The sequence below is a fragment of the Coptis chinensis genome, chromosome 2 (genome assembly GCF_015680905.1).
Source record: "Coptis chinensis isolate HL-2020 chromosome 2, ASM1568090v1, whole genome shotgun sequence".
In the NCBI taxonomy this organism is placed as follows: domain Eukaryota; kingdom Viridiplantae; phylum Streptophyta; class Magnoliopsida; order Ranunculales; family Ranunculaceae; genus Coptis; species Coptis chinensis.
Window position 1 is genome coordinate 55946859 of NC_141457.1, and position 19714 is coordinate 55966572.

The following is a 19714-nucleotide window of genomic DNA, read 5'->3' on the forward strand; positions in this document are numbered from 1 at the left end:
CACAGAGGCTAACTTTGCAACAAGAGAAAACGTCTCGGAGTAATCAATACCATATCCATAAGTCTGGATAAAGCCTTTTGCAACAAGGCGGGCCTTTAAACGAGAAATAGTACCATCCGGATTATGCTTAATAATGAAAACCCACTTACAAACAACTTCTTTCTTCCCAGAAGGAAGATCTATAAGGACCCAAGTGTCATTAGAATACAAGGCACTTAACTCCTCGTCCATTGCTTGCTTCCAGCCAAGATGGGATAGAGCTTCCCTGTAGTCAAAAGGGACAGAGACAGACAACAAGGACGTAGCAAAAGACTTGACAGATGGTGGTAAATGATCAGTGGAAACATACTGAGAAATAGAATATTGGGCATACGTCTTACTAGGAAGACACATACTGGCAGGTGGATGTTCAAGTTTCCGTAGGACAATAGGAACATCAAGGTCAGACAAAATGGTAATAGGATCCACAGACATAGTGGGAAGAGGTGAGGGCAGCGGAGCAGTTAAACTTTCGGCCTCAAACTCTCGAACATCAGCTGCAGGCAATGGGCGTGCACGTGCTCCTATAAGGACATCTGTAAGGGACACGCACGCACTCCGTCTTCTTTAGCTATATGCAAGGGACACGCACGCACTCCGTCTGCTGGCTCTCCAACATCAGTAGTGATAACCTGATTATTAGCTCCCCCATGAACACCAATAGTCACAGGAAGATTCAACAACACCAGATGGCATAACACAATCCTCAAATGGTTCAGAGGACACCTTCCCTACTAAAGAGTAAAATGGGACATCTTCAAAAAAAGTAACATCAGCACAAACAAAGGAATTGCGCAGATGAGGACTATAACATTTGTACCCTTTCTGTGTACATGAATACCCAAGGAAAACATACTTAATAGCACGATAGTCCAATTTATCACGACTCAGTTGAAGATTATGAACAAAGCAAACACAACCAAAAATACGAGGGGGAAGATGGAAGGACAGTTGACCAGGAAAAAGAACAGAGTGTGGTATTTTTCCACCTAACATTGAAGAGGGCATAGGATTAATCAAGTATGTGGCAGTAAGGACTGCCTCTACCCAATAAAACTTTGGGAGATTTGTTTGAAACATTAAGCATCGGGTAACTTCAAGAATGGGTCTGTTCTTTAGCAACCCCATTTTGTTGAGGTGTATCCACACATGAGGTTTGATGTGTAATGTCATGGTCATCAAAAAAACACTTGAATATGGCAGAGGTATAGTCTTTGGCATTATCAGTTCGAAAAACATGCATGTGTGCAGAATACGGATTAGTAATCTCAACATAGAATTTTTGAAAAACAGAGAATACTTGAGAACTATTTTCCATAATATATACCCAACAAACACGAGAGAAATCATCGATAAAAGTAATAAAGTACTTGGCTCCAGAAAGGCCAATGGTTCTATAAGGACCACAGACATCTGAATGAAGTAACTGAAAAGGACCACTAAAATACTTATTTAACCTATTTTTGTAAGTAGCACGATGATGTTTAGCTAACTCACAAACCTCACAACTTAAAGACTGAATACTAGAATAAATACTGGGAACTAAACTTCGCAAACTAGCCAGAGGAAGATGACCAAGACGTCTATGCCACTGAACAGGAGAGACCGAGACTGTGATAGCATGCTTCTGGTGAGAGTGCCCATAACTCTCTTGAAAGTAATAGATGTCGCTGTGCTCATACCCCCCACCAACTAGTGTCTTTGTCTGTAGATCCTGAAACACAACATGAGTGGAAGAAAATATGACATTACAGTGAAGAGATTGGGTGAGACGATGAACAGACAATAGATTAAAGGGGAAATTTTGAATAAGCAAGATAGAGACAAGTGACACATAACGAGTTAACTGAATAGTACCCCGACCACGAATACTAGCCTTAGCCCCATTTGCTAATATGATAGATGATGGTGTATGAGTATACTCAATATTAGAAAACAATTGAGGATTACCTGTCATATGATCAGAAGCTCCTGAGTCAATGACCCAAGAGTTGTTACCACTTGTATGAAGACATGTTTTACCTGAGTCGGCTAGGGTTGGTTAGATGGACTCGATGAACTGACTGGAATAGCTTATATTCGCTTCATCAGGGATGCAAGGTCTTCTTGAACTTGTTGAAAGTCGGTCACTTTCTGATCAACTACTGTGGCATTGTTGGTTGTGTGCAAAGGTGGGTGACCTGTTATATCCCAACAAAAATCAGAACTATGATTTGTGCGCCCACAAGGATCAAAACCACCCATACCACGACCACAGCCTATCCCTTGGTTGCGACCACCTCCACGTCCACGACTGGCTCTACCCCCTCTACCTCCATTAACACAACCAGAGGAGGGATTGTTAGAGTTATTGCTGCTTGGAGGGATCAATAAAGCTGCACTATCATTGTGCTTTGGAGGAAGTGCAGTGATACAAGAAAGACAAGAATATGCTTCATTCAGACATAGTAGGGAGCTTAGATTCAGCTTGAAATTGGGCTTTCACATTAGCAAACTCGGGACATAGCCCAGATAGGAATTTTGAGACTCGAAATTCCTCTCATTGTTTCTTCAACTGATTTATATATGTAGTAAGTGGGTGATAAATATTCAGTTCTTCCCACTTGCTACGAAGAGAATTATAATACTCAGATAGACATATCGCCTTGAGTTAGATCAAAGATGTTCTCATACAACTGAAAGATACATGAAGTATTCTGAGATTGAGAGTATGATTCTTGTAGATACTCCCAAATCTCCTTAGAGGTTTTGAAAAACCGCACAATATTACAAACATCCTTTTCCATAGTATTCCACTGAAAATTCTTAACCAAGGCATCATCTTTCGTCCAGGTTGTCTTTAATTTATCATTTAAGAAATCTATCATATGACTTTTCTTACCTTTTCTAGTAAGATAAACAGTAACTGTTTCTACCCATTGAAGGTAATTGGCAACACCCTCCAATTTGACAGAGGTCATACCAACAGAGAGCACAGACGTATTACCAAATTCATCGGATTTTGAAATAACTTCAGTCATTGTAAAGAGAAGGAAAACTCACTATATGGAAAGGAAGATAAACTGCAAGATACTGACCCAGAGCGTGTGTGCGCCTTGGCAAAGGAGAAACTGAGCGCGTGTGCGGCTGCAACAAGAAACTGAGAGATAGACCTGAGACCGAGGCGTTTGGCAAAGGAGAAACCGGCGTCTTGGCTTGTACTTAGAATTTCTAGAAATCTGAGAGATGGAGATGGTGATACCACGCCTTTCCCCTCTGAAAACTTGACGTACTCTTCTTTATCAATACTGAGAGATTGCGGAAGCAAAACAATACTAAGACGGCAATTAATACTAAAACTGGAACCTTGAAACTGCGGATCTTTCTCCTAGCATTCTCTAAACAGAGTCGGTTCCGATACCATGTTAAATTATGTTAGGAGATTCATATAGTGGTTAGTTGGTTAGCTTAAAAAGATGAAGTGGAGAAGAAGAAGGATGGAGGCACAAGAAGAAGGTAGGGTTTTGAGTATATTTACTCTAACCTACGATTTATATATTTATATTGTGTGATAGGTTTCACCGAAATAGAAACTACTAAATAAGATATGAACTCACAATTATAGAATGTGTGAGACTCTACATACTTCAACATAACTCAACCTTAATTAATGCACCATGCCCTTGCAAATTTCATTTGGAATCAGTAACTGCCAAAGTAAACTCCTACTTTAATACACATAAAAGTGCACATAATTAAGATTTCAAAAGCACGTCTAATAACCTTTTTTTTTTTGTTCGCTCTTATACAAGTGTGAATGTACAGAGATGAACTTAAGCATATCAATCCACTAGCTCAGTTCATTCTGTGCGGATACATACACTGTGTAGCATCCTTAATTTGTTACATAATTACATTGAACCGCGTGGTGCTTTAAGCAAAAGGAAGTACAACTTATTAAATAGTGAATGATATAAGAACTAACCAAGAAAGCTTAAAACAATTCTTCAATACTAGCTAGCATGTGCAATGGCTGATGGAAAATTTGATAGTATGGCAAATGTAAGAGAATTCATATGATGTGTAAACTGTAATCTAAAATACTTTAATAATCGCGCCTCTCATCTACACAGGTCCCGCAATAGTGTTTTAATATTTTTTTTTTATGTATCTCTCAATTACTTTGTCACTTTTTGTCTGATTTAATATAGTTTTACCCATATACTTTTGCATATTTACAAATTTAGTCTTGTTTAATTTTAATTTGGTAAACTATTTAGGCTGAACTAAGAGGCACAACAGATGTGCCAAATTAATGAATAGCACGTGGCATCTTTCTAGTAATACTAAATTCTACCTCTTAGAGCATTCCCAATGTAGTTGACTATTATTCACCTCCACATAAGCAGTATTTCTCCTCTTTTCCACCATTTTGGTGAAAAACAAGGTGAGGCTGCCCAATGCAAAGGTGAATATTAATCTCGGACGGGATGTTAGATTCCGTCTTGACGTAAAAATTGAAAAAACGCTCCGGACGGAATGAAACATCCCGTTTGATTTTATTTTTTTTTGTTTTTTTTTAAAAAAAACTAGAAAAAAGTTGAAAAATCACGCGAGACGAAATGAAACATTCTGTCTAAAAAAAACCCATTTTAAAAAAAAAAAAAAAAACACACACACACACACACACACACACACACACACGAGACAGAATCCAACATCTCGTCCGAAGTTCACAACTCAGTGACTCTCTCGGTTGAATGTTTCACCTTCGTTTTGACTTGGGAAAATAGTCACCACCATATTCACCTTTGCATTGGGCAAAGGTTTTGAACAAAAAAGAGGTGAATAAAGTCACAAACCCACCATATCTACCTGCATTAGGAATGCTCTCAAGAAACTCGATATGTTCATCAGTCACTACACCATTTGGGCCAAACAGGAACAGATGGGGCTCGTTTCTGTTAGGCCCATATCAAAATTAGGCTAAAAGTCTAGCAGTTGTCTTCACAATTTAGAGATAGACCTAACAGAAACAGGCCCTATACTGTTCCTATTTGGCCCAAATGGTGTAGTGAGTTATTTGAATGTGTTGTTTGTTTATCACTTTATCTACATGGGAATCAAACATCATACATTAAACTGTGTAATAGCAACAGCCATGCTAGCATTCTGTGTTCCATCTCTCCAAGTGATCCTACCAAAGGAACTAGTTGTCATATTATCCGGTGATGCAAACTTTTCTGCTGAAATCTTTACCACATAGCTTAAGTTTTGCTCCTTTTCACTAAATTCCAGCACTAGAGGGTCGACGGTTACCAATACATGAGGGGGATTCTCTATTTTCAGTGTAGATGGAGGCATTTTCACTTACCAGAGCCACCGTCCAGGTAACCATAACTTGGTATCTCAAGGCATCAATTTGGTTAAATGCCACGGCGATTGATAGGTAATTTAAATCCCAAGCTTTCAGTCCCTTCTTGCAGCTTATTGTTCTTCTTGAAATCACAGCAATATCCTTTTGATTGTAGTTAGACGCACAAAGAAAATCGATGTAGTCTTCACTTGCAAGATCATAAACCAACCCTCCTGATCCATGATCCCAAGGCGTGGATGCATTGTAGGCAATTTCCTCGAGCATTGGATTTCCAACATTGTCAACTACATAGGATTGTCATGATTGCAGGCTAACTTGATTCTGGAGGGTGACCAATCACGATGCGCCTGTTTTAATAGCGCCTGGCAACACCTGAAATATGGGGCAAGACGTACATAGATGCATTGTCACACCCTGAATTTCCAAACAATTACAACAGGAAATTATTCAAGATATAAATATCTCAATTGCCACCCTATTCAATCATTTGAAAACCTAACCTATTATCAAACACAACATTACGAATAAAGATCAAATTAAAACCAAAAGAACAATCCGTTCATTATATTATTTAAACAAAAACAAACTAACCAACTCTATTACATCTGTCTCAAAACAAAACCGTACACTACAGAAAAACTTAAACCAGAAGACTCCAAGAGCAAATCCAAATCAAGCATCCTCATCCACTGTACTTCACCATCTATGTTCCCAATAACACACTCACGTTGCAAAAGAAATCAAACATGGGTCAGTAAATTGAATTTGCTGGTATGAGTAAGACTAAAAATAAAATATACAGTACTACATTCAATTTTTTAGTAAATAAATATAACATTACCGATCATTTCAACTTGAAAGGCAAGCTAATTTCGTTTTCCAAAACGATGTGTAGTTTCTTCCAAGCAAGCTCACTATACAAAATTTCAAACTAGTACGTAAACAAACAAATTATGGCTTACCTTTAATATATCCCATCATGTCAGGGTAGAACAACGTCTCTACATAAAAAAGTTAATACGTCCTACCCTCTTGTAAAACAAAGTTAGATTTCCTAAACATAATATTTTAAAGTATATGCATCTATTTCACTCTCACAGCAACCACCATGGGCATACATAATCAGACTAGAGATATCACAAATATCAATGTTCATAACATCACCATATCCATCATATCCCACAAACCAAATACACATCTTTTACTCAAAAACCACTCGTCTACTTATGAGAATAAGGAAAATCACATCTAGGGAGTACATTCATCCATCGTGAGTATCAATTCACACAAACCATATACACATTCCTTTATAATATATCATATACATCACAATACATAAATATTCATATGTAATAACTTAGTCAATGTAAAATTAATATTTCACTTTGCTTATTAATTATCTTGTTTACTCATTTATCAATAGACACAGCCCAATCTTTAGTTCCTACTCTACAATTTGCACTTCACACATTTGTCAAATTACACATATCCGTGTGCCTCTCTCACACAGAGTACCACTACAAGACATATATATGTTCCAAGCAGGGATATCACCTCCAAGAAACATATTTCCATCTTGTAAACTCATAACTTGTGAGGGTCACAGTCATCTCTGGGCTTTTCGAGCACATAAACAAAGCCTCATTTGGGCATAAAAAAAATAACAGGTCATTCCCGTACATTCAAGGAATCTAGACCTACATTCTCATACACCCAAGGAATATAACCACCCCGCAAGGCGAATACCATAGTTCATCTCTAGGGTGGCTTTTCACATGACATCAGTAGTCATAAACATTTCTTAATTTTCTTTTTCTTTTTGACAAAGAGGCGTGGAGAGATCTAAAAATGTGGGAGACACATTAAATTTTCACAAGACTTTTTACACCACATTTTAACACCCAAGAGTTCTTATTAAATATAATTCTTTCATCATGAAATCATCTTCTCAAGCAAAATAATAATTACGAAACATACCAAACACAATTGCCATTCAATATATATATATATATATATATATATATATATATATATATATATATATATATATATATATATATATATATATATATAATACCATAGTTCATCTCTAGGGTGGCTTTTCACATGACATCAGTAGTCATAAACATTTCTTAATTTTCTTTTTCTTTTTGACAAAGAGGCGTGGAGAGATCTAAAAATGCGGGCGACACATTAAATTTTCACAAGACTTTTTACACCACGTTTTAACACCCAAGAGTTCTTATTAAATATAATTCTTTCATCATGAAATCATCTTCTCAAGCAAAATAATAATTACGAAACATACCAAACACAATTGCCATTCAACTCACCTCAATATATATATATCAACATTTTCAATCATGAGCAACGCATTAATTGAATGCCTCCTCAATTAAAATACACTCCCAATTGGAGAGCAACACTCTGTATGAGTACAATCAAGTTTCACATACCGCTGATCACAAATGCAAAAAAATTCAAGATACACAAACAAAAATTCAATAACTAGCTATAGCCATAACCAATTCTCCAAATATTTTAATAATTACGATAAAATAAAACATATAGATATCTTTTCATTCCACGCCAATATTTCCACAATAGTAAGAATATATCGAAAGTATAAACGCTGACCATATAATGCCATCATGTAATCACCCAAATTAAACACCTAACTATATCCATTTTAAACTTTAGCTAATACTAACAACCTTGTTAATCTGTGTCTCGACTGACAATCCACCATTGGATTTCTCTGAACTCTAATATGTCATACTTTCTAGTACAATAAAGTTACAAATGCAATTTGAGGTCAATCTCAAAATGGGTCAACCTCCATCTAATCAGATGCAAAGACTGCACTGCAATTTTCTGGTGTAGTTATTACTACTACAACCAGTCCCACTAATGGAAGCCTTAACAGAAACTCAACCGTCGGATAGATCTAAAAATCTAATATGTCATACTATAATGTGTCAGGAAACAACTGATTAATAAATTTGAAAGACATCCGAGTACAAAAGGATCTCTATCTTGGCAGAAAGAAAAGACTGCACAAAACAGTTTTATGAGTAGTGTTTTCTATCCAAAATATGTTTTCTTCACATACAACCCTACAATTCATTAATGTCTTCCTACATCCAATCTACATTCAAGATTCTACTATCATCGTCAATTTCTCATTTTGACAATATACTTCACTGGTAATTTGTACCAAGATAAACTATATATAAATCCATACTATCCAATTCATTATGACAATAGAACTCTCACAATAATATTAATATAGTATAATATCATGCATGTTCCAAAATAGTAAAATCAATGCTAAGGGGTGTATAACATAATAAACATTCAAATCATCCGAAAAATCAACTATATAGCTCATACAATAAATTATCATAATCAATACCAACCATTGTTATGGAAAAATTAATATAACTTTCTAACCATATATCCAAACAGAACAAGCTATATACCAAAACTATCGTATTGAAAATACCTACGTTTCGTCATAAGGAACTTTTCTGATATTTCTGATGGGTTTTGCAGAAAACCTCAATTAATGACGCTGCACTAATTAATTACAATATTGGCCGATAAATCTTATAAGCACACAAGTTCACAACCTTCTAAAACGGACTCCAAAAATTACAAAATTAATACAGCGTCTAGTAGAAACTTACAGGAACCTACTCACAAAAATCTAGAATTTTCTGACGGTCATAAATAATTCCTAAAAATCGTACAAAACATATATTTAGCAAAAATCATAGCAAAATCATTTATTATCCAAAAACAGTGAATCATATGCCTAAACACACCTACTCAAAAGTTCTATGTATAGAAATTGGAATCAATTTATTCTAACTTGTAATATAACGGGAACACATGTTTTAAGAAAACAATTCATATAATAATGGGAATTTACCTAGAATTATCAAAATGTGAAATTTAATAACCAATCAACAATTAATAAAGCACAACCATTCAAATATGAAAATTACTACATAGAGAGCTTTTAACAGCAATATATAATTCTTTATAACTCTACAAAAATTAAATTCTTACTCAAGCTATTCAATAATTAACTTCACTAGATTACTATCGAACATATAAGCATACTCATAAAACTTGCATTTCAAAAAGAAGAATCTTGGTGTCAATAACTTAATATTTCTAGTATGTCTTTAATCAAATTAATAATGTTTGATCACAAAAAACTAATAAATAAATCAATACTCAACTAATATAAATCATATGATAATCAACCAATTAAAATTTTAAAATAAATAAAGTTTAGACTACTCACTTTGAATTGAATACTAATAAAAGAATACCAAAACTTCATTTTCTCAAATCATCTTTCTTCTTCTTCCCCTTCTTTTCTTTCTTTCAATAAAAAATATTCTTATTTTTAATGGAAGCTAGGGGTTTGTTTTTGAATAAAAATATTTTTTAAATAGAAAATTCGGTTTTCTTTATTCAATATTTTAAGACTGTTTAAATTAATATATTGGCCACATAAGGGTCTAAAAACACCCAATATCCATACCTATATGAATGAATGGGTACATTTTAACAGTGTCTTCAAGTCGAAAAAATGATTATCAAATACCCACAAAAGTTATAACAACAAATTCAAATAATCTACTTCATAAAATCAACAACAACATGAATACTAATGTTTCACTAAAGAATAACAAATTTTAAAACAAGCTAGAATTTATAATAATTATTTTCAATTTAAATAATGTAATTTACGTTGTTTTAAAAATTGGGATTGTTATATGTATAGTACCAGATAAGATACTGAATTGTGTCGTTCTTGTGTCACAGGAGTATATTGTAGGACTTACAATATCTGGCCAAGCCGCCAAGATGTGAACACCTGGAGGCTGGAGCAACTAAATCAGGCTTGATCACAAAACTTGATATTTCGTTTGGCCCTCTTGATGAGAAGATGGCCACTGTTGGAGCGGGTTTGACTGTTGGAGCGGGTTTGACATTCAACTTAGTCCCACGTAAGACAATCATGGCCCGTACTGGATCTTTGGATGAGGCTAAATACTCGAAAACGTTTTGTGCAACTGAGATAGGGATACCCAATATGGGGAGTAGGTTAATAACATCAACTTTCACACTTTCTCCGAATTTACCCATATTGGCAAGCAGTGGCAGAGCCAGGAGTTTACTACAGGGTGAGCCGATTAGCGCTACAAATTTTCAGCACAACTCAATTAGAGTATACACGTGTTTTTCTTGCTTTTTCTCTTTAGTGTAATATTTGTCAGTCTATTGCTTTCTTTTAAATGCAAACAGACAATTATTATTTTATTTTGTCAATTTTTCAAAATCAAAATCATTTATAGTTCAGATAACGAATTTTTTTAATATGAAAGAATAGTCATAACTCAAACCTATTGTACTTCATGGGAGTAAACAAGATCATGAATTGCAAAGAATAGTTCATTAAGTTGCTTGTTTTGTTAATTAATAATTTCTATAATTAAGGTGTACTATCTAATTATATTGTCTATACTTTATTTTTTTTTTCTCTCATTTATGTTCTTCTTTTGTCAAGCCCCCATATGTTGAACAAACTTACCTAAGCACACCATCAAGTACCATATTCAGTTGAAGTGTATGTGTGATAACCCATGTGCCGTGTTTTCAAATGCTAACTAATAAAGGGCGAAATTACTTTTAGACCCTTAACATATCTAACTAGAGACACTCATTCTATTTTACATTTGATAGGCAAAATTGACAATATAAAGACTAATGGTATGCTCAAGCCCGCAAGGAAAGGGATATTCTCAGTTTTACCAAGACTAATCACTTTTTATACCAAAACTCAGGGTGAGCCAAGGCGTACCCTGGGCCCCCCCTGGCTCCGCCACTGTTGGTAAGCACCATTGCAGCACCACCTGCATTCTTGACTGCTTCTCCTTTTTGTACAGGGTTACCCCTATGCTGTCTAAGTCCTTGCAGAGGCCCCCAAAAATAAAGAAAAAATAAGGGTTCCATTCTGCTTACAAAAGCCTACTATAGTGTTAAAAAACCATTACAAATCCATTACAAAAGCCCAATCCACCAAAAAAACAAAACAAAAAAGGCCCATATTTAGAGAACTTGCATAGGGCCTACTGGAAGTTAGGGCCAGCCTTGGGTGATCCTAAGTGAACACGGTTTTATATAACTCTACATACAATATCTCATTAGGGCATCTCCAATAGAGGGTGTAAAATTACACCTCCATATAGGCTCCACCTAGGTGCTATTAGGATTTTACAACTCCAATTGCAAATTATTGTATAGTTCATAAATATCCACTCTCTATTGTTCCTAACGGAGAAGTGTAAAAAAGTTTGATTTTAAACTCGGATGACACTTGAAGTGACGTCCCTCTTTAATTTTCCTTCAAGTGTCTCCAAGTCTAAAATTTTCAAATTGTGACTTTATAAATAGATAGGGACGTCCGAACATTTCTTTTTTTCAAACTGTGTTCAAGTGTCGCCCAGACTATTTATCAACTAATAGCGAGATGGAAAATTCCCTACTCCTTCTATTAACTAATAGTCTATTACCTACGGTTTAGCATTCTCATTGGATAGAGTTTTTTTATACTTGGGGTGTAAACTTTCCACTCTATACAGTTTACACCTTCCATTGGAGATGCACTTATGTCAATTTAATTGTAGCTACACCAAATAAAACCAGGAACCACCGGAACGGGGGATGAAGTCATTGCTTGCTTCATAGCATAAAATGCCTTCATAGACCCATCAATTCACCAGTCCATGTAAACGCGCCATACTTTAATAATTGAGTCCAGGGTTCACTATGGGTATGAATAAAGTTCCTATAATAAGTTAATAACTAATAAGACCAAGAAATTTAGAAATGATCGAATGCCTTAGTGTTTATGGTATAACTGTATAAGCCAATCCAGCATGCTAGCTATATGTTGAGGATCAGCTGCCACATCTTGTGCAGAGATAATATAATCCAGTTAACCTACTTCAAGAGTTTCCAATATGCATTTTTGCGGCTTTAAGAATAATTAATGATCCGGCAAAGTACTAAAAACTGTGTCCAAGTGTTGGCATTGTTGTTCCAAGTGTAAACCAGGAGATCATAAAACAAGACCAAAACAAAACTTTGCAAGAATGGTCTAAATACCAAATCATTGGTGAGGCCAAAAGTCATAACTAAGAACCCATTTGGAATATCCATTTCATGAACTCTTATTTATTAGTAGCCAGATAGTAAATCAAGCTTCTAAAAATACTTAGATCCATGCAATTCATCCAACAAAAAATTGAAATTGGAAACTTATCTTTCTTTATTTATTTTTTTGACAAGGGAAACTTATCTTTGATTGTAACTAGTATTAAACTTAACTTTCATTTTAAGTAGTATTTGCCCGTGCCCGGTAGGTAGGGTGTAATACAAGGTGGGGCGGGTCAACTGCGGGTCAAATAGTGATAGGTCGGGTCGGGGCATGGCGGGTCTAGGGGATACAAATATAGTGGTCCCCGACGGGACGGGGCGGGTTGAAGTGCTATGTCTTACTACCACCACCCGGCCTGTTCGGTCAGCTTACGGGGCGGGTGGGTTTTGGGTGGGTCATCCGGGTCGGGTGGAAATTGTCATTTTAACCCAATTTTAAAAAAAAAAAATGAGGCTCCTGTGAATTTTGGAAAATGTGATGCATTTTGGAGGACTGGGGTACAAGTGAAGAAGGAGGCTCCTATGAATTTTCTCACTGATCCGAATGAGGGAAGATCCACGCCGACCTGCAGATATATTGATATCTGATTGTTAGTGCGAGGGGAGACATGCATGTGTTGATAAGCTGGAGCCTCTCCGTTGGTAGGGCTTGGGAATGGAGTCTTTGAGGTGGGGAGCAGCTAAGAGAGCAGCGGCGGGGAAGATGGAGAAGCATGAGGAAGCTTGCGCGGCTAACCAAAGATTGTTTCATTTCGTTTAGTTTCGACACTTTCGGTTTCTTGGAACAATGATCATTAAACTTCTCAAGAGACTTGAAAGTTACGGACGAATAATGTTATGACAAGCTTGGTTCTAACGAGTTTGTTTTAGAAGAATAGGATTTGCTATTCGAGAAAGGACTTCTTGGGCAGCACTTGTTTGCACGCTTGTCCTAATTATTTGTAAAATTCTTTATCAAGATTATCAAAAAAATCTAAAAAAAAACAAAACAAAACAAAACAAAAAAAAAAAAAAAAAAAAAAAAAAACCTTCCTAATTCTGCAAGAAATATCTTTCCAATTCACAACATAGAGAAAATTAATGGAATCAATCAAGGAAAAATAAACAAAAATGAAAAACTATAACTTGAACCCAAAACCATATATATTTGAAAATTTGAAACTTCTTTATCGTAATTTACTAATTGTAAATTGATTATCTTCCATAGCAAGATAAAATGAATATGGGAGGGTCTATTGACAAGAGCCCAAAACTGTAGTTTTAACCCTGTAATAGTCATACTTTTAGACCAATTATGTGAGTAATAATTAAGAGTTAATACTTATTACGTGTTTTTATGCGTTTCAGGCTTCAAAGTCAATTATGTGCAGAAATATGCCACTTTGATGAGATAAAGGAGCAATGGTTGGTTGCTAAGGAGTTCTGTGATTAAAGGCCAAGATTCAAGAAGACAAAGCCTTTCTAAAACCCGGTCAAAGCTGAAAAGTCAAAGTCAACGCGGGCAGAAACAGCACACAAAGTCAGCAGAACTTCCGAAGGCCGTATCTTTGGACTCAGACTTCGGAATCGGGTCTACCTTATGTCAAAACGACCGGCTCGGAAAGAGCTTTCCAATGGTCCAAGCCTTGGCCCAATCAGAGGAGCGGAAGTGGAGGAAAAGTCTGTCAAAGCCAACTGCAGCTGAAGAGGCCTTTTTGGACTAAAAGTATTGGGTTTTGGGCCTGATTCTCTGGCCCAAAACATGGATCCAAGCCCATGCACGATTTTTGGATCTGAACATATAAAAACCAAAGCTTAGCTCTTTGTTAATGGTAGCTAGTTAGACCTAAAACTATAGATAATTCTAGATCTAGTTTTCATTAATTAAATTAAGTTTAGTTTAAATTCAAATCTTGTTTTAGATTAAACTCTTAGAATCGTTGTTCTTCATTAGTTTGATAAATAAAATAGTTAGTTTGTCAATTTTGATTTTTGTCATTTACAATTGTTTAGATCTAAATTCATTTATTACTTGTTATTCATTTCCTAGTTATTACCTAAGATTTCAATTATTGTTTAGATAAATTGCATAAAGATAGAATTTTTATATGATGTCTAGTTATAATTCAATGGGAAATGATAGTGGTATGAATCAAGGCTAAACCTCCATTAGAGGGGTTGAAGAAGCCTTGATCACGCTTGATCTTTGTTAAACTTAGGAATCGTCGTGATAATTATTCCACTCTAGGACCGATTAATTCACCATGAGAATGGGTTTAATCGCTCACATGCTAGTTATGAATTGGTAGAAATGCCATGTATAATTAGGGATTATAATTACTATTTTGATATGCAAAACATTCAATATGGATCATGACGAGTCTTGTTAGTAGGATTAAGTCGAGTTAAGGTGGATTCAATTCCCTTTAATTCTTTATCTAGATTCAAACCCTTAGCATTCTCTCATTTCGTTATTCGTAACTTGTTAATTGTTTTCCCCTCGTAGTATAGAATTCCCTTCGTAAATCTCTCATTAGACTTAAGACCGATTAATTTGACTAGAAAACATTCCCTGCTAGAGAACTAGGAGTGGAACGAATTTGTTACTCCACTCTATTTCGATAGAATTGAGAGTAGACAACTTTGATAATTATAGGCTCGTAATAAGTTTTAGTTTACTTACGTTTTGAGTTTTATCGTTCATTTCGTAGGTAAACGATCATTTTTATCTTTATCAAATGGCGTCGCTGCCATTTTAGTTACCTTTAGCATTGTTTTCATAGTATAATTAGTCATTTTTAAGTCTCATTAAACCCACCCACCCTTGTTTGATTCATACTGTGGTTGTCCGTTTCAGCATTGAAAAGTTCCGCGAAAAATTACATTGGCGACTGCTTCAAACGCTGGAACCTTTGAGCGACCAGCGCCAAATCGAAATCAGCGACCAGCCCTAAAACACTGTAACTTGAAGTTACACGGAGCGGGACCGCGCCCAAAGTGAGCGCACCCGCGCCCGAGCTGAATTTTGCCGGATTTCCACAGGTTTGTTTCGAACTTTGATTTTTTAAGTTTTTCAGTGTTCTAACTTGTTATATACACTGAACACACGTAAACAAGACGTTATTCATAAATGAAGCAAAGACGCAATCAGGTATTCCTTTCTTCCAAACCTCGCATCTCCAGTTAGAGGTTTATACTAATATATCAAGATTATTTGGAGTGTTGTCGTGTTTAGACTTAGACTTGCATGAGATTAAGGTCTGGTCGGAGAAAAACACCGAACGTAATTAACCGTCAACGTCAACAAACAAGTCTATCGAGTATACCAATCACTACACCTCTAGCTATTATTCCACCCACCACACCTGACATAATGGGTGAAGAAAAGAGACTCCTCTCTCGACTTTTACAAAGCCCGAGCGATAGCCCTAAATCTTGCATCGTTCTAGTAGACCCAGTGGGGGATTTTCGAATTCCCCAAACATATTTAATTTGTTACCCGTTTTCCATGGTTTAGACCATGAAAAACCTTATCAACACATGCGTAGGATTGAACAAGTCCTTACAACATTCCATCATCCTACGGTTGGTGCGGAACAAATTAAACCGAGAGTATTTCCCTTCACCTTAGCCCGATAAGGTAAGCGTCTTGGTTAATTGCCAAAAGCCTAAGTCCGGTGGAACTTCGTGGGCTAAACTTGTTCAATTTGTTTATGGAATATTTTTACCCACCCCTAAAGGCGGATGAGATGCTTTCCAAGATTCATTTTTTCGATTTGAATCCTCATGAATTATTTTCTCGAGGCTTGGAATCGTTTCACCGATCTGCTTATAGAGTGTCCACACCATAACCTAGCAAAAGACACGTTAGTTCGTGCCTTTTCAAAGGACTTCTACACCACCATAAAGAAGTCCTTGACATAATGAATGGGGGTAGTTTCCTAAGTAAAGGAGGAGCCTGGAGGCTTACAAATTTTTAGAAGATCAAACTAAAGCCTTAATAATAATTGTGGGGGGTAGTGATGATATCCCCCTCCTCGCTAGTTCTTCTTCTTGAGTTAAGGCTGCGGTATGTTTGAGATGAAACCCGATCCGAACTTAAAAATTTAATCGAATCTCTAACTAAAAAAGTAGAGGCTATTTCTGTTCAACAAAAGCCTATCCTCGTCATGAATGTAAACTCCAACCCATGTAATTTCTGTTTGAGTCCTGAGCACCCTGACTCCTATTATCCTCTCGCCTATGAACAACAACAATTAGAGCAAGATAATGTTTGCTCCATTAATAGCTATCCTATTCCTAATGCCCCATGGAGACAACATCTTAACTTTAGTTGGCGAAACAATCAACAAGTTACACCTCCAGGGTTTAATAACCAAAATGTTAGGCAAGCAAACAATTATAACCAAGCTCCACCTAGACAAGGACAAGGTCAGGGGAATTATAATAATTATAACAACCAAGCGCAACCACAACAAGGTCAGGGTAATTATAATACTTATAATACCAATAGAGGTATCGTTCCGGTTAACAATAGTAACTATCACAACCCACCCATAAATAATCAACGTGAGATAGTTCTAGTCGCACCACCTGTGACTACTACACCTACACAACCGGATCGTATCGGACGCTTTTTATCTGAGGTTACCCAACAACTTTTCCAAACAATGACTCAATCAAACCAACAGATCTTACAATCCATAAATCAGGGCATACAACAATTAGCCCAAGAGAAAACCCAACCAAAAGGCGTGTTTCCAGGACAAGCGATACCAAACCCTAAAATAGCAAACACAGCCTTTGAGGTAAACGGTAATACTAGTACGGAAACTACAATCGTAGGTGACCTAAATGCCATCACCACTCTCCGATTCGGAAGAGTGGTTGATAACAAAGTAACTATGCCTATAGTTACCCCATCAAGATACTACACCGGATATCGAACTAGATACCGAAATAGAAACTGAAGAGCCTAGCACTGTAGAGGTACCAGTTAAACAACAAACTAAGAAACAGAAAGCCAAGGTTACACATCAAGTCGAGCCATACGCTAAATATTGAGCGAAACCACCGTTCCCTCAGAAATTAGCCATGCTAACTAGGGATACAAACTTCGAGGAGATTAGGAACGTTTTCAAGAATCTAACGATAAACCTTCCTTTTCTCGAAACTATTAAAAAGCTACCTAACCACGCTAAGTTTCTTAAAGAGTTGTGCACTACTAGGCGTAAGACCAACATACCTAAAGACGCTTTTCTAACTGAACAGTTCCCAACTTTATCCGAAAATAATGGAATTGTTAAGTACAAGGACCCTGGTCGTCCTACTGTAAAATGCACCTTAGGAGATTCTCACACGACGACCGCTTTATTAGACCTGGGGGCGAGTGTTAACATACTCCCGTATTATTTGTATAAACAAATAGGTCTACAGGAAATGCAACCTACAAGAATAACGTTGCAATTAGCGGACAGGTCAATTAAGTATCCTAAAGGTGTAGTGGAAACCGTGCTTGTTAAGGTTCAGAATTTCTACTATCCTGCTGATTTTATTATCCTCGATACAGAAGTCGCTAACGACTCTGTACCGATCATCTTAGGGCGCCCCTTCTTGGCAACTGCCAATGCGCTTATAAATTGCCGCGATGGTAAGATGTCCTTATCTTTTGGCCATCTTTCTGTTGAGGTAAATGTTTTTAAAATGATGAAACAGTTACCAGAATCGTCTATAGATGGGGAGGTTAGCATGATTGAGAGCTTAGCTCAAGATTATTTTAACAACACGTTTCCCGAAAACCAGATTTATAAATTCCTTTCTTTTGGAACTTCCGATTTTGTAAATGACTCCTACTTAGAGGAAGTCAACACCATCCTTGAGTCCACACCAATTGTAGACCCTTCGGTTGCTCCATATACTGAGTATGAAGACTTGCTACCTAAGCAAGTATTCATTATGCAAAATGGGGACCCTGATGAAACATCTATTGACATTCCTTCCACCCCAGTGCTTAAACCTCTTCCCCCGCAGTTAAAATATATTCAACTTGATCCGAATGGTAGTCATCCGATAATTATATCTTCTCAGTTAACTAAGAGTGAAGAGACACGTTTAATCAGGGTGATTAGGGAACATCGGTCTGCAATTGGTTGGTCCCTAGCTGACATTAAGGGAATTGACCCTAATGTTTGCACTCATCGCATCCATTTGGAGGATAACGCGAAGACTTCTCGCGAACCTCAGCGTCGTCTGAACCCTGCCATGAAAGAGGTGGTTAGGGAAGAAGTCTTACGATTACTCGATGCGGGTATCAATAAACCCAACTCCGATAGCGAATGGGTAAGCCCCATTCATGTAGTTCCTAAGAAATCGGGAGTTACCATGGTACGTAACGGAAAGGGTGACTATGTTGTCACACAAGGTCCTATGAAATGGAGAATCTGTATTGATTACAGATGTTTAAATGCTATGACACGAAAGGATCACTTTCCTTTACCTTTTATAGATCAGATGCTTGAAAGCCTAGCTGGTCATGCTTTTTATTATTTTCTGGATGGCTACTCAGGCTATTTTCAGATTATTATTGATATTGATGACCAAGAAAAGACTACCTTCACATTTCCCTTTGGAATGTATGCCTATAAATGAATGCCTTTTAGCCTTTGTAATGCTCCTGGTACCTTCCAGCGGTGTATGCTTCATATATTTAGTGACATGGTAGAGCGCTTTATGGAAGTTTTCATGGATGATTTTTCTATCTATGGAGACTCCTTCCACATCGCTTTGTCTAACCTCGGTTGTCTAAGGTTTTGACACGGTGTGAAGAAAAGAGCCTCGTTTTAAACTGGGAAAAGTGTCATTTCAGGGTGAAAAAGGGCATAGTACTAGGTCACATTGTATCTAGTGATGACATCGAAGTAGATAAGGCCAAACTAGATAAGATAGCGACTCTACCTAAACCATGGACTGTCCGTGATATTAGAGCCTTTCTAGGCCATGCAGGTTTTTATAGGCGTTTTATTAAAGATTTCTCGAAAATAGCTAGGCCTTTAACTAATCTACTTTTGAAGGATGCAATCTTTGATTTTAATTTTAACTGTA